We start from the raw sequence: 14,363 nt of genomic DNA, 5'->3' as shown, positions 1-14,363 counted from the left end.
GTGAAATGAAGGCGCCAGTTTGCTGATGAAGCTCCGCAGCCCCCTCCCCCTTCTGATCACTGTCTCGCAGGCTGGAGATGCTGGGAGATAATCCAGGGTTTCCGCAGGGGTGTTCCAGCCGGGTTTAGGGCAGCTGGGCAGGAGGTCGAGAGGCCAGGAGGAGTCTGGGGCTCGGGAGATCAGGGGAGACTTGGGGCCCGGCGGGAAGACACCCTCGCTCCTTGCGCCAGAGGCCGTGTCTCACCCTGTGAACGTGGCCCGGCCGTGCCGCTTTCACTGGCTGTTGAGAACATCCTTCCTGCTTGGTACTTCAGGAGCCTGGCTGGGCCTTCCCGGCGGCATCTGTTTGTTCTTTCACTCCTGAGTGGAGCCTGGCGCCTAGGAGAAACCTGAAGATCCCCTTGTGGAAGCTTTTCCTTTTTCCTCTTGCTGAAAATGACAATTCCTCGGAGAACCCAGGGGCGGGGGCTCTTAGACCTGGCCCTCCTGTCGGCCTTCTCAGCAACGGAAGGAGAAAATGTGCCTTTTTACCCGCTTCTTTCCCAGCGGGGCTGGGCAGAGGGGCACATCTATTCTGAACTATGTACATTTTGAGCCTCTCTCTCCCCTCACTTTCTTTAAACACTGTGGTTTACAAAATTGTTCATGATGATTTGTTACGGGCATTCAGTATTCCAACACTGCTGTCTCCACCGCTGTCACCTTCCCTCCACCACCGTCTCCATCTTCCCAACCGCCCCCTAGCAGGTCCACAATAATTTATTTCATATTGCTTGTTACCACTGAGTGGCTAGTGGCATGATCAAAAACTATTTCCGTGGGAGAAAATGTGTGAAGTGTTGTCTCTCACCCTGCGGACATGAAGCCCTTGTCCGGGGGTTTAAGGTGAGCCTTCCGTGTTAATGTTTTTCTTGGTTGAGATTGGTTACGTCCCATCCAATCCGGCATGCCAGGACTGGGATGTCAGTGTTGTAGTTTGGAGATGTCACCCCAGAGAACCCGAGTGAGTCTCAACTCTTGGAGCCTGGTGTGGGCCTCTGATGACACACAGCTTCCTAGTGACACAGTGGCCAGAGGGCCCCATGTTGCTCTCTGGTGAGGAAGAAGTGGTTGGCATCTGACATGAGATTTATAGCAGCTGCCTGGGATCTTTCCAGAAGACAAGAGCGAGTGTCCTGCCACAGCGGGACACAGGACGAGGCAGGCGCTCAGCGCTGACACATCCCTGGCGGGATGGAAACTCGCCTGCCTTCTGCTTGTTTTCTCTTCTCCCCAAGCTTGTTTTGACCCCATGGGGTGTGTTTTTGTGCTCCGTGCCCAGTTTCCTTCCCAGAGCCGGTCCCGCGGACACTGCCCTATTCAGCCGAGGGACGGCTCCGGCACGGGGCCGATGAAAGACCCTTTAGAGACAGTGATGGGGACGCAGACGCGGCCGCTCCCGGAGATGGACTCTGACGCTTGAAGCGTGGAGTCATTGGCAGGGCCGGACGAGGTTGGGCTTCACGTTCTCTGGGTGAGGCCCGAACCCTCCCCCGGTTCCTCCTGGCAGGCAGGGGGGAAGGGCCAGAGGGCTGGACAGGATTGTGCAGGAGGGCGCTGGGTTGACTCACTGCTGCTCATTACTGTCATTACCATGCTGCTATCTGGCCCTCGGAGTTGCTGGGGGCACCGGGGGCGCGTTATCAAACCAGACAGTTTTAGATCTGACCCAGGTGATAGGAGTGGCTGATGATTGGGTTTCATTGTACCGTGACACCAGGCGCACACAGCCCATCACCTCCGCATTCAGAAGACGAACCTGAGCCCAGGTGGCACTGCCATCCTGGGGACTCCTCCCCATCCTCCTCCGCCTCCTCCTTCCCCACCTCCCACCCCCATGGATGTGATTTGATTGCGGGGGTGGGGTGGGGGGAACCCAGCCATATGAATCTCAGCTTTGTAGCTATTAAAGCCAGAGGACTTAACCACATGTTTGGACTTGACTGAGTACAGCACTATTGTTCCCGCCTGGCTTACCTACCGCAGGGAGGCAGGGACCAGAGCGCCGCGAAGCAACAGGCGGCACGCAGCAGAGCTGGAGAGACAGCGCAGCGGCTGGAGCTCAGGCTGTGCACGCAGGCGCCCGGGGTTCAGCCCCCAGCACCGCACCCTCCCCTTTTGCACCACCGGGGTGCACGGAGCTGGGTCAGCCCCTTGAGCTGCCAAGTGTGGTCCCAGAACAAACCCTCTGCACCGCCCTGCCCCATAAAAAACCCCCAAACCTTTTAAAGAAATAACATGAGGGTGCCAGAGTGATAGTACAGCGGGTAGGGCATTTGCCCTGTACGCAGCTGACCTGGGTTTGATCCTCGGCATCCCATAGGTCCCCTGAGCACTGCCAGGAGTAATTCCTGAGTGCAGGGTAAGAACTAACCCTTGAGCATTGCCAGGTGTGACTCAAAAAACAAAAACTATATAACTATATATGTGTGTGCATATATATATGTATGTATATATATATATATATGAAACAATAAAGAAATACTATCAAGCTGGAGAGTTAGTACAAGGGGTGAGATGTTTGCACCAATCTTGGATCGGATCCCCGAGCACAATCATGACTGATCCCTGAGCCCAGAGCCAGGAGTAAGCCCTGAGCACTGTCATAAATGATGTCCATAAATGATGCAGGTCCTTTGCACATGCTCTCAGGAACTCTTCCTGTTCACTGAGGGTCGCAGCAGCCGGGGGGTTCATTGCACATGGAGGAAGCTGCCACGGTCCAGTCCAGCTCGTGCTGCGCTTCTAAAGCCTGTGCTCGGAGAGCCCCCTTCTCCCTGGGGGCTCGTCTGTTGGGGTTTGAGTTGGGGCTTACACCGGGCAGTGTTTGGGAAAAAATACCGCCACAGTGCTTGGGACTCACCTCTGGAAGTGCTGGGGGAATCCATGTGGTGCTGGGACTCGAACCCAGGGCTCCCACATGCCAGGTGCGGTCTCCAGCAGGCTGAGCTATTTGGCTCTATGTCCTCTATTGCCTTTTCTTTATTTCTTAAAGAGCAAATAAAGATTGTTTGGTGGGTGGAGGGGGTTGGCACACCTGGTGGTGCTGGGGAACCCTTTGTAGGGTGCCAGGGTTCAAGCCTGGGTTGGCAGCATGCAAGGCAAGTGTCTTACCCGCCCCAGAGGTGATTGTTGAGACAAAGGATGGCTCCAGTAACGGGTGGGAATCTCCCGGCAGTGGCAGCCAGTTTGGTTCCCGGTACTCAGGCCTCGCCCCGCCACCTCCAGCCGGTGGAGCATCATTCCCATCCCCGAGAATAGCCGAGTTCTCGTCCTCGCTGGGATGAGGCTTCACACCTGTGAGATATTTTTAGCAGCTCGCCTCACTCAGTCTTGTCTCAAGCCTATTTGCGTTCTCTTCCTTCCTCAGACCCAGTGGAACCCGACGTTCCCGACGTTCATTTGTTCGTTCGGTTGTTCATTGCCACAGCCTGCAAGCTGCAAGGCCCCTCTTGGGTGAGCGCCCCCCTTTGCAGATCTCTGCGCTCTGCCAGAGCTGGGAGCGGGCTCGGAGTCAGGACTCAGGGTTCGCAGCCAGCCAGGCCTGGAGATGGGCAGGGCATTTCCAGGGACCCGATTGTCTTCGGATCTGAGCCCCATGGAAGTCGGGGGGCAGTGCCCACCCAGACAGATGAAGGGAAGGTGTATTGCTGGGGGCGGGGGACCCAGGCCAGTGCAGGCAGGAGAAGCCAGGCTGCTGCCCAAGCCGGACCCTGCTCCCCGTGACCTGCCAGATGCGGAAACCAGGGTCTGTAGCTCTGCTTCTTCGAGCCGTGGTTACGATGAAATGAGCGTGTTTATGTGAAGCATTTATAACTCACAGGTCCTCAGAGCTCAGTGCATGGTAGCTTTTTTTTTTATTATTAACCTGTCCCTCCCATAAATATATCCATTCCTATTCCCCATTCTCCCTCCTTAGTCACATTACACTTTTTGCTCTGGCGGCATTTTGTGTTTATTATGGCCATCATTATTATCCACAGCTGAGCTATATAATAACTGTAAGTACTTTCCTTTCTGCTGCGAACTTCACCTTTCTCTGAAATGTATGTGTCTCCGGGGGTTATATTCATTACTTTTCAGAGAACCTTTTGCCAGTCATGAGAAGGAAAGCTTAGGCCTCGGTGCCTGGCTGTGCCTGCTAAACTATAAATGTTCAACCTTTTCTAGCGAGAACATAAATGACAATTTGGAAGCCCGAACATTTCCAGCTGCTCCCTTTGGGCCTCTTCTGCATACTCATTTACATAAATCTGCATGCGTTAGAGTGTGGTGCCCCCCCTTCTGCAGTTAGACTATAGTTTCTGTAGGCGAGCTTTGACTTTACCCTCTTCCTTGGCTCCCAAGTGAAGTGGTATACTCTTTAAACTTTAAAATATATATATATGTATATATATATATATATATATATATATTCTTTTTTTTTTCTTAATTGAATCACCATGAGGTACAAAGTGGTTCATGATTGGGTTTTAGTCATACAATGTTCCCATCACCTGTCCCTTCACCAGTGCATGTTTCCCACCACCAATATCCCCAGTTTCCCTCCTGTCCCCCTCCCCCAGCCTACTTTTATGGCAGGCACTCCCCCCGCCCCCCCGTCTCTCTGTCTCTCTCTATGTGTCTCTTTCTCTCTGTCTCTCTCACTGCCTCTGTCTCTCTTCTCTTACGGATATTACTGTTTGCAACACAGGTACTGAAAAGTTGTCCTCTTTATCCCTTTACCCACTTGTGGCACTCTGTTCTTGCCCAGAGTGATCATTTCCAGCTGTCTTTGTCACAGTGGTCCCTTCTCTGTCCTAGCTGCCCTCCCCCCATCACTACCCGTGGCAAGCTTCCAACCTGGACCATCCCTTCTGGCCCTTGTTTCCACTGTCTTTTAAACATTTAAAGCCACTGAATTTTAGAATGTTAGAGGCAGAAGAGGCCTTGTGAGACTCGTTTTTATTTCACACCATGATAGATACGTTTGGACAGTGCTGCAGACAAGCATAGAATCTCCTCTGTTTATAATAATAATAATAATAATTATTATTATTATTATTATTATTATTATTTTGAGAGGGACCAGACCCTGGCAGTCTCACTGCTTGCTCCTGGTGGGCTCACAAACTAGGGCCAGCCACGTGTAAGGCCTTACCCACTGTACTATCACTCTAGCCGCATAGATTTTCTTCTTAAAATCAAGATTTTCAGGGCTAGAGTAGGACATTTGCCTTGCATGCAGCCAACCTGGGTTCAATCCTCAGCCCCCACCCCACCCCCGAGCACTGCCAGGAGTAAACCCTGAGCACTACTGGGTATGGCCCAAATGCAAATTCAGACTTTCTGTGGTTAAGATTCTCCCCTCAGCCTTAGAGTCTTCTCTATTAAGGAGCCTGAGAAGTCCTGTAGCAGCAAAGAAAAATCATAGTTTCCTTCCCTTATTTACCAAGGGCCTCTTTTTCCATTATAAATGTGCCAGGCAACAATGTTCCATGGAACGTACTTGGGAACTAAGCCGACCGTCTTATTTTCTGAGTAAGGACGTCAAGTCCACGAGAAGACGGTGGTTCTGACTCTCCAAGGCCAGTGCCAGGACAAAGCAGCGCGCGCTCCCGTTGTCTCTGGTTGCTTACGTCGGCAAGTGCTAACGAGAGCGTCTCCCAGTCGCCTCTCACCCCACCCCTCCTCAGGACAGTCTTACTGTCCAGGGCAGCTTAGGTGACCCCAGTGGGCAGACGGAGCGCCACACTGAACATTGAGAGGGTCACCTGACCAGACCCCGCCCGTGCCATAACAGTCATTGTCTTGGCTCTTTCTTCGGGGATGAGGGGGGTTTGGCTTGGTTTTGGGGGAGGCCACACTGCCTGTGCTCAGGACGCAGACCAGCTATTTTAGAAGTTCCCTTTTAGTCTCCTGAACTGAAATTTATATTTTCCTAACCTTCATGTATTTAAAAATATTTTTATTGTTTTTTTAGAGCATTACAAAGCCATTCATGATTGGATTTCAGTCATACAGAATCCCAACCCCCGTCCCTCCACCAGTGTACATTTCCCAGCACCAGTGTCCCCCGGTTCCCTCCCGTCACCCCCACCCCCTGCTGCCTCTTTTCCTCCCTCTCTCTCTCTTCTCTCTCCCCCCTCTCCCTTTTCTCTCTCTCCCTCCTTTCTCTCTCCGCCCTCTCTCTCCCTTCACTCTCTTTCTCCTCTCTCTCCCCCTCTCCTCTCTCTCCTCTCTCTCCCTTCACTCTCTTTCTCCTCTCTCCCCCTCTCTCTCCTCTCTCTCCCCCTTTCTCTCCCTCTTTCTTTCTCCATCTCTCTCCCTTCTCTCTCTTCTCTCTCCTCTCTCTCCCTCTTTCTCTTTCTCTCTTCTCTCTCTCCCCCTTTCCCTTCTCTCTCCCTCCTCTCTCCTCCCTCTCTCTCCTGTCACCCCCTCTCCTCTCCTCTCCTCTCTCTCCTCTCTCTCCCCCTTTCTCTCTTTCTTTCTCCCTCTCTCTCCCTCCTCTCTCTTCTCTCTCTCCCCCTCTTTCTCTCTCTTTCTTTCTCCCTCTCTCTCCCTCCTCTCTCTTCTCTCTCTCCCTCTCTCTTCCTCTCTCTCCCTCTCTCTCCCTCCCTCCCTCCCTCTCTCTCTTCTCTCTCTCTCTCTCTCCCTCCCCCCTTTTGGGCACTGTGTTTGCAGTATTCATCCTTCATGTACATATTTAAGACCAACATACCGGGCCCGAGAGACAGCACAGGAATGAAGGCACGCGCCTTGCTTGCACCTGATTCCAGCTGGGTTCCTGGCGCCACCTGGCCCTCCCGCGCCCTGAGCTCAGGGAGTGGCCTCATGCCAGTGTCACTAAAGGCATCACCCGAGGCTTTACTGAACTGGCCATGTCTTCAGTGATGCCATTTTCGCTCTCTGAGCTTGGTGGCTTTCCGGTGTTTTCTTGCTGTGCTGGGGTGAGTGTACCCAGGTACTCACACCCGCTGGACGATGCCGAGAGGTTAGGCTGGAGGTTGCTGTTTCTCTGCCTGTCCTCACCGAATGGCGTGAAGCAGAGCTGTGGGCAGCAAATTGTTTGCTGAGTCCATGGGTCACGCGGCCGCCTGAGCTGTGGCTTGAGCCCTTCGTATGGCTCGGGCCGGGTGTGGGGGCTGCTGGGACCCAGCAGGAGGGGGGCAGAGCCCAGGGGTTTCAGCGCAGGAGCCCTGAGCACCAGCCCCCCGCCCACATGGCCCAGCGGTGCCACATCCTCAGGGCCTCAAGGGAACCAGCTGCCCGGTTGGCCACAAAGGTTCTCCCCATAAAACCAAAAGTGATATTGTCCCTACCAGAATATAAGAAAAGATAAAAATTATTAAAGAGAGGGGCTGGAGGGGGCTGGAGTGATAGCACAGCGGGTAGGGCATTTACCTTGCATGCAGCCGACCCGGGTTCGATTCCCAGCATCCCATATGGTCCCCTGAGCACCGCCAGGAGTAATTCCTGAGTGCAGAGCCAGGAGTAACCCGTGTATCGCCGGGTGTGACCCAAAAATGAAAAAAATATTTAAAAAACAAAACAAAACAAAACATGCCTGCTGCATTCAGCCATCTGCAAATTTGTTCTTGTTGAGCAGATTTCAGTTGCTCTCTTCTCCACTGAGGGTCAATATGCATCTTCAATAATTCTATTAATAAAATTTTAAAATTATATATAAAAAAGAGCTTGCTAGTTTGTGGTAAAATAATCTTTCAGAGATAAGTGTCTAGGTCATGTATATGGATACATATAATATACATGAACTATAACATAGAGGAATTGTTTAGTTGCTCTTACCTATAGATTTGACATGGATATAACAACTGCAAATAATATTTGACACAGAAAGGCTGGAGAGAGCGCTCAGAGGCCCCGGGCGCGTGCTTTGCATGCAGGAGACCCAGGTTTGATCCTCGGCACCTCACACGGTGCCCTGAGAACTGCCGGGTGTAGCCCAGAAATGCAGACAGATGCCTTAGACAGCTCAGAAGTATCTGGAGTGACACAGAGTAACCAGATCATCTTCCAAAATCATCAGAAACTCCCATACCAGCCAAAGCAGGCTGTGTCCACTTTGGAGACGCTTGTGTTCTCTTTTCAGTGGTATTACTCTTTTTCTGTCCTCTCTAAGTAAGCACTGTAGCACTGTCGTCCCATTGTTCATTGATTTGCTCGAGCGGGCACCAGTAACGTCTCCATTGTGAGACTTGTTCTTACTGTTTTTGGCATATCGAAAGCTTGCCAGGCTCTGCCGTAAATTACCTCTCTGAGTAAATTTCTTTTTTTTTTAATAAGAATTTTATTTTATTTAATCACCATGTGGAAAATTACAATGCTTTCAGGCTTAAGTCTCAGTTATACAATGCTGAAACAACCATCCCTTCAGCAGTGCCCATATCCCACCACCAAAAAAAAAAAACAAACACACAGTACACCTCCCATCCCACCCGGCCACCCTGCACCCCCACCTTGTAACTGATAAGTTTCACTTTACTTTCTGTTTACTTTGGTTACATTCAATATTTCAACACAAACCTCACTATTATTGTTAGGAGTATCACACTAGAGTCAGACCTGTTGTGAAGAGAAATGAGGTCGCGCGGCCACGGTAGCGCACGGTTTTGGATTTCTGTACTTTAATAACTAAATCCAGGGAGATTTCTTCCAGATATTGCATCATTGCAAGCTTGTAAACCCCATCTGTGGTCGTCATAATATGGCGGTCACCATGCCCTTCATCCCCGGAAAGGAAGACGCAGAGAGAGAAATACCTTTCCCCTCCTGGGTGGGCACGGGGCCGAGGCTTAGTTCTCAGGCTGGAGACATTCTGCGAGGAGCTGCCCATGCCGAAAGTAGTTTAGCTGGGTCTGGATTCATGCTCGTGCAGCTGATGCAGCCCCCGGGGTCACATCTCGGCTGCAGGAGGGGCCGGTGCCACCCCTGAGTAAATTTCTTTTAATTTTGAAAAACTATTTAATTCTGGACTGGAGATATCGAACAGCGAGTAGGGCTATAGGTCTTGCATACCGCCCACCCAGGTTCGATCCCTGGCACCATATAGGGTCCCATGTGCCCTGCCAGGAGTGATCCTTGAGTGCAGAGCCAGGAGTCTGCACCGAGTACACTAAGCGTGACCCCAAAACAGAACGAACAACTAGCCATCAAAGTATCTTCTCTGCTTTATGTGGTGGTTGCGTTCCTGGAAGCGTCAGTGTGCCCTAAAGACAAAGAAAGTGTTTTTCTTGAGCATTTGCTCTGTGGTCAGACTTCACCTGGCCAGTGCTTTACGGAGGGCTCCTCTAATCCTACACTCACCTGCCCGGGAGAGATGAATAGCCCGCTTTTACATGTGAGGAAAGGAAGACGGGGAGAAACTTGTCCCACAGCTGGGCGGTGGCCGCCGAGCTCCCGAAGGCAGAACTCAGAAGAGAGGCCCGTGGGCGAGCTCTGCCGACTCACAGCTGACACAGAAGGTCCCGGGGCCCTCCTGGCCGGAACGCACCAGCACAGGCTCCTCTCCGGCTTGCCCGTGTCTCCCCGCTGGAGAAGGAGGCCAAGGCGCCGCGTGTGTCAGGCCAGGCCCGCCCAGGGACGCTGGCAAGGATGCAGCGGGGAGCAGAGACGGGCGGCCCTGCTTCCTTCCCGTCCCGTCCATCTGTGGCCTCCTCCGGCTAGAACTCGCCCTCCTTGGGGTCTGGAGACAGGAAAGAGGGCCCAGAGGGGAGACAGAGACCAGAGCCCACCGGGGTACTCCGACCCAGGCCTGAGGGGCGGGTGGGGCTTTCCTGCCTTCCTGCATTCTCCCGAGCTGTTGCTTCTTCCTCCAGGAACCACAGCGGCCCCTGGGCAGGTGCCCTCCTGGCACGGCGGGCAGCGGCCGGGCTGGTGCTCTGGGGCTGCCTTTGCTCACCACCCAGCACTCGTTTGCTCCTCGCCAACGCGCCCCAGGGGAATGCCGCGTTTCCCATCACGGTATGCCTAGGAAATGGGACTGAGCCTTCTCGGCCTTCTGCGAGGCAAGCAGAGCACCACGTTCCTCGCACTCAGGACTCACAATCGCAGTCGCTCTAGTTCCCGGGGAGGAAAGGGAGGTTCAGAAAGTTCACCTCAGAGGCCCAGGTCAGACAGGCCGGTGTGACTGACCCCGGGCTGCCTCATTGTCAGGCTGGGTGGGACGAATTCCTGGTCTGGATTTTTTTTTTCTGGATTATTCTGATCTGGATTTTTCTTTTGTCCTGGATTATTCTCATGGGCTGGAGCGATAGCACAGCGGGTAGGGCGTTTGCCTTGCACACGGCTGACCCAGGTTCGATTCCTCCATCCCTCTCGGAGAGCCTGGCAAGCTACCGAGAGTATCCCGCCTGCACAGCAGAGCCTGACAAGCTCCCCATGGCATATTCAATATGCCAAAAACAGTAACAACAAGTCTCGCAAGGGAGACGTTACTGATGCCCGCTCGAGCAAGTCAATGAGAAGCGAGACAACAGTGCTACAGTGACAGTGATTCTTGTGGAAGGAGGGAGTGATTCCAAGCATCAGGGTCTTAAGAGAGAGCTGGCTTGCACTGGAGTGATAACACAGCGGGTAGGGAATTTGTCTTGCACACGGCTGACCAGCATCCCATATAGCCCCCTGAGCACCGCCAAGAGTAAGCATAAGCCAGGAGTAACCCCTGAGCATCTCTGGGTGTGACTCAAAAAGCAAAAAAAAAAAAAAGATGAGAGAGAGAGAGCTGGCTTCCTGGGTTCACTACTCTATTGGCAGTGCTCAGGGGCCACTCATAGCACAGTGCTCTCAGATGCTTCAGCCCTTTGTACCACCTGCCCCATCCCCTAGACTTGGTTTTATCCTTTCTTTCTCCCTGGTCAGTAGTGTTCTCAGCCTGGTAAAGAACAGCAGTCAACAGGCTGGGGAGATAATACAGAGGATAGGGCACTGACCTTGCGTGCAGCCAACCCAGGTTTGATCCCTGCCACCCCATATGGTTCTCCAAAGCTGCCAGGACTGATCCCTGAGCACAGCCAGGTATGGCCTAAAAACCAAACAAGAAGAACCATAGCCAGGGGCCAGAAAGATAGTATAGCGGTTAGAGCAGTTGCCTAGCAGTGCCATTCTCAACATTCCATACTGTCCTCCAAGCTCCATCAGGAATGATTCCTGAGCACAGAGCTGGGAGTCACCCAAGTGTTGTCGGATGTGGCACCCCCCCTCTCTCTCCCCAAGAAAAGAACAAGCAGCCAAAGTCCGAAGGCAGTAAAGGGCCCAGGCGCTGGCCCCGGTGCGGCTGCTGAGTAGCCCTGAACCCTGCCAGCCCCCAGACCCCACACCCAGAAATAGCTGAAGCCCAACAGATCTTTCCGATTTGCAGATTTTGTACCATCTCATCCCCAGCAAGTCTTTTTCCAGTGCTCCCTGAGGCCCTTTAGAATCTGGACCCCACTCCCCCGCCGCTCCCGCCCTCTTCGCTGCCCCAGGAAGCAGTTTGCTTTCTGCCTCCCGTCGTGTCCGCGCTGTCTCTCCCAGGTCAGATGCCACCGTCCCCTCCTCTAGCTGGCCGCCAGGGAGCTTCCCTCCCCCCGTAGGCTGAGGGGCCTTGCCTGGTTTTTCGGGCTTGATGATTCCTCACGTCTCCTGTGACTAACGCTCTTCACCTGTTGCTCCCTGCCTGACATCATGTGTTGACACCTGGTCTCCATGGGAACCGGGGGTCCCTGGACACACACCCCATTCATCGTCTCCTCTGCGGTGGTCGGACCCAGAACGTGAAAGTTCTGGGTTGCTCCAGCACCATTTATAAGTGGACAGTTGAGGGGCAATGAAGAGACCTCGCTCGCCTTGTGCCCCCAACCCCGCCACTGCCCCCAAATCTCATCTTTCAGAACTGAAGCCCCCTCCCCCAGCCCCTGTACCGCCTGCCTGTGTCTCGGAACCAGCCTCGTTCTGTTCTCCCCCTGCCCCCACAGGGGTCCCATTGGCCTGTGCCCTTGGCCACCTGCAACCCCCTTACATCTCCCGGGGGAAACGCTGGGGATGTCCACGCACCCCCTGGGACCACTTTCCCTGAACTGTTGGAACAGACTCACCACAGGGGTTCTGCCTCCCTTACATAGCAGCGCCCGGGGTCTGCATGGCAAATACATAGTCGACCAGTTGTGCCCAGCGTCAGTGGGAAGAGCCCCAAGGCAGACTGTGGCACTGGGCAGGTGCTGTGGTTCGGCTGGAAGCATCTGCCTTTCCAGCTCAACTTCTGTGAGCGTGCGCATATACACACATGTGCACACATGTACACGCATGCTCACACGTGCACACACACATGCACACACAGACACATGCGTGCACACACAAGCGCACACACACTCTGCATCCGCATGTATGTGTCGCTGTCAAATATCTATAGATTGCTGTCAGCGCTTTAGCACATGTATTTCCCTTCGTTGCCTCCATCTGAGCAGGAGTTTCTGCCGTGACTGCATCTCCCCTAGCAACGGACACAGATGCTTTGAGTATAGAATGTATGTTGGTAGCCTGGAACTTTATCTTCTGAATTGTTCCTAACGCACATGTTTAAGGCCCAATTTTTAAAGAATATTTTTGGGGAAAATATGCAGGCTTAGTCTATGAATAAAAAATAATTATTATTGTTTTTTTAGGGACAGAGAGATAGTATAGGGTTAAGGCAGTTGCACTCAGCCAATACCAGTTCGATCCCTGCCATCACATATGGTCCCTTGCCACATATGGCCTTCCTCAGGGCCAGGAGTAAGCCCTGTTCATTGCCAGGTGTGCCCCAACCACCCTCCCCAAAAGATTTTTTTTTTTAGGACCCAGGCAGAGAGCCCAAAAGGCTGGAATATATGCCTTGCGGGGCTGAGGACTTCAGTCTGATCCTGGGCACAGCCTCCTCCCCCGGAAGCACTGCCATGCAGTGCCCGTCACTGGACCTAATCACGGAACTGTCCACACCACCAGGCCAAGTATTGCTGGGAACGGCCCTTGGGCCCCTGAGCACTGTTGGAGAGAGTCTTCCCACCCAAAAAAAAAAGCACTGACTTTTTTTTTTTAACCGTGTCTTCTTTCTAAAAAAATAAAAGCTGATGGGGCTGGAGCAATAGCACAGTGGGTAGGGCGTTTGCCTTGCACGCGACCCACCCAGGTTCAATTCCCAGCATCCCATATGGTCCCCTGAGCACCCCTAGGAGTAATTCCTGAGTGCAGAGCCAGGAGTAACCCCTGTGCATCACCGGGTGTGACCCAAAAAGCAAAAAAAAATTAATTAATTAATTAATTAATTTAAAAATAAATAAAAAATAAAAGCTGATTGTTGTTGAGAATTCCCACAAGTGGCAACATTCCGCGTCCCAGCTCACGCCAGGCTTCCCACGGGCTCCACAGTAATCCGAGTGGCCAGCGCTGCTCCCAAGCCCTTCCCCACCGTCTGCCCCAGGACCCTGAGCCATGACATCCTGCCTGCTCCTTACAATCACCTCTAGCTCATAGAAAAAATTATTTTGCTTTTTGGCCTCCCAAGCAGTGCTTGCGGGTCCAGGGTCCCACTGGTAACTCTCAGCCAGGCCGGCATCGCTTGAGCTGCAGGTCAAGGATGTCACGCTGCCCCAGGGTCCCACTGGTAACTCTCAGCCAAGCCGGCCATCGCTTCAGCCACAAGTCAAGGATGTGATGCCGCCCAGGTCCCCCCGTCCCCCAAGGCTGCGCTCGGACAACCATGTGATGCAGTCTGCACCCTAGCAGCCCTGTTATCTCCCAGGACCAATTCTTGTTGTTGCTGTCGTTTTGTTTGGGGGCCACACCTGGCAATGCTCCGGGGTTACTCCTGGCTCTGCACGTGGGAGCTCCTGCTGAACTTGGTGGCCCCAGTGGGATGCTGGGGATCGAAGCCAGGTTGACTGTGCAAGGCAAGCGCCTTACCTGCTGCACAGTCTCTCCAGCCCCCTTTTTGGGGGGAGGGGAGCAGAGAGGGCCACACTGGCCACACAGAGGGGCGGTGCTCAGGGGTTGCTCCTGGCTCACCCCTGACTGTGCTCAGGGGAGCATACGGGATGCCAGGGATCAGACCCAGGTGGGCTGCATGCCAGGCAAACGCCCTACCCTCTGTAACAGCCCCGCTTTTATTTTTAATTGAAGCCCTGACTCCTAACCCCGTGATCCCGATTCTGAGGAGTGAGGTGTGAGTCCTGAGTTCTCCAGAGAGCCCCCGGGGCAGTGAGGTTGGAGAAGGTGTTTGTTGCTTCCAGGCAAAGGCCGTGGGCGGGATTGCCGCCTAGTCCAGTCCAGCCCATTCCAGATGCATCCGAGCACATTCCGCAAACCCCCCT

The 14,363-nt window shown here is 53.3% G+C and overlaps 1 protein-coding gene across 1 annotated transcript in view; it reads left to right on the top strand.

Moving 5' to 3' along the window:
- The window catches only part of TANGO6 (transport and golgi organization 6 homolog), a 156,985-nt gene that overhangs the window by 130,151 nt on the left and 12,471 nt on the right, over window positions 1-14,363 (top strand). The gene's annotated exons all lie outside the window — the stretch shown is intronic.

The sequence above is a fragment of the Sorex araneus genome, chromosome 8 (genome assembly GCF_027595985.1).
Source record: "Sorex araneus isolate mSorAra2 chromosome 8, mSorAra2.pri, whole genome shotgun sequence".
Classification (NCBI taxonomy): domain Eukaryota; kingdom Metazoa; phylum Chordata; class Mammalia; order Eulipotyphla; family Soricidae; genus Sorex; species Sorex araneus.
This window is presented reverse-complemented; position numbering and strand designations above follow the sequence as displayed.